Raw genomic sequence first — 2,314 nt, forward strand, 5'->3', positions numbered from 1 at the left:
TGCTTTTCTTAATGCGGCTACAGTCTATTTCCATCTTTTGAAGAGTTTCCTCATAGATGAGGTTTAATCCGCTGCCGCCGTCCATGAGTACCTTGGTGAGTCGAAAGCCGTCCACGATTGGACTAAGGACCAGTGCGGCTGGTACTCGGGCTGTTCGGAATTTAGGTTCGTCACTGGCATTGAACGTAATAGCCGTGTCGCTCCAAGGATTTATTTCTGCTATGTGGCAGATTTCGGACATGTTGCGGAGTGTTCGCTTCCGTCTATTATTTGACGCGAAGGTCTCAAAGACCGTTAAGACCGTATTGTTGTCCTCGGGGTGGTGCTCTGTGGTTTTTGGGAGGAGTAGATCCTCACCACTTTTGGCCACCTGCCGAAGTATCCAGCATGCTCTAAGGCTGTGCGCTAGTATCGCATCTGCTGTACTATGAATTTTGCAGGGTCCGTTGAGCCATCCCTCTAGTACGGTTCCTTGCCCCGTAGAGGGCTTTTTCTTTTTGGTAGTTAACCCAGGTGTATTGTGATAATGCACCCTTTTATTTCGGACTGGGTTTGTATTCAGGGCCGGATTATCCCAAAATTTTATTTCGGTTTTCCAGGCGCTTTCCATCGCACAGTACTTTCGTACTATGGACACCAAGTTGGCAAAGCGTGTAATTTCGCGACGACTTATGGCGTTGAGGATTCCCTTGTCCGTGCAATTATTGTAGAAGAATGAAATTGTGTCTTCCTCACGGCAGTACTTTATCCTGTTCTTGACCAGGAGGAATCTGGCCCAGTAATGGTGTATTGTTTCTTCGGGCTCTTTCCTAATTTGGGATAGATCACGTATGTTTGGGTGGGTGGGTGGAATTGAATCCGAATCCTCACCGAATCTGAGGCTCAGTGGCCAAGGAGTTTCCGAACTCGAAAGTTTGGATTCTTGGATGTTTTCCGGTAAATCTAGCCCGCTGCCTGATTCTGGGTTTAGACTTTGAGTGACATCCTCCCCTCCGCGGGTATCCGGCTTGGAGGGATCGGGAATCCGGACGTAGCTAGTCCTTAAGATAGATGAAGGGTTGCCGCATTGTTCTTCCACCACTGCAATGTGATGGGTGACCTGGGGAGAGTTAATTTCTCTCAGATCGGGTTTAGGCCCAATCTGATCGTAGTCTGTAGTGACTCCCAGGGCGGCGATGCGATCCAAGAGCTCGTTCAGGGAAGAGAGCTCCATTGGATCTAACTGCTCGGCGAGTTCCGAGTTGACGTGAAGATTGCTTTCGATGACCCGAGAAGTCATCGTCGGCGCAGCGGCCGAACAGGCGGTCATAAGAAAACCACCTAGCCGGAGAGTTTGGCCGATAGCCAGAGCTCCCTCAGCGATAGTGCCGTCTTTAAAGACGGGATGAGACATCCTTCCTGGTGGCGACGGCACAGCGGAACTCTCAATGAAAGCACCAATGTCGGTGTCAAAACTGGCGGATCTCAGGTAGGGGGTCCCGAATTGTGCGTCTAGGCCGGATGGTAACAGGAGGCAGGGGACACGACGTTTTACCCAGGTTCGGGCCCTCTTGATGGAGGTAAAACCCTACGTCCTGCTTGATTAATATTGAAGATATGTGTAGTATAAGAGTGGATCTACCACGAGATTAGAGAGGCTAAACCCTAGAAGCTAGCCTATGATATGATTGTATGTTGTGATTGTTGTCCTACGGACTAAAACCCTTCGGTTTATATTGACACCGGAGAGGGTTAGGGTTACACAAGGTCGGTTACAAAGGAGGAGATATCCATATACGTATTGCCTAGGTTGCCTTCCACGCCAAGTAGAGTCCCATCCGGACACGAGACGAAGTCTTCAATCTTGTATCTTCATAGTCTAATAGTCCGGCCAACGGAGATAGTTTGGCTATTCGGAGACCCCCTAATCCAGGACTCCCTCACCTACCTATTATGGCATTTCCATACCCATTTCAAGATATATTACCATGCAAGTTTCCACCGTTCCATTTATTATGACACGCATCATCATTGTCATATTGCTTTGCATGATCATGTAGTTGACATCGTATTTGTGGCAAAGCCACCGTTCATAATTTTTCATACATGTCACACATGATTCATCGCAATCTCGGTACACCGCCGGAGGCATTCATATAGAGTCATACTTTGTTCTAGTATCGAGTTGTAATCGTTGAGTTGTAAATAAATAGAAGTGTGATGATCACCATTTTCTAGAGCATTGTCCCAAGTGAGGAATAAAAAAAGAAAAAAAGAGAAAGGCCATAGAAAAAGGGAGGCCATAAAAAAGAGAAAGGCCCAAAAAATGAAAAAA

Source organism: Triticum urartu, chromosome 7A, assembly GCF_056163025.1.
Source record: "Triticum urartu cultivar PI428250 chromosome 7A, HENAU_Tu73, whole genome shotgun sequence".
Lineage (NCBI taxonomy): Eukaryota > Viridiplantae > Streptophyta > Magnoliopsida > Poales > Poaceae > Triticum > Triticum urartu.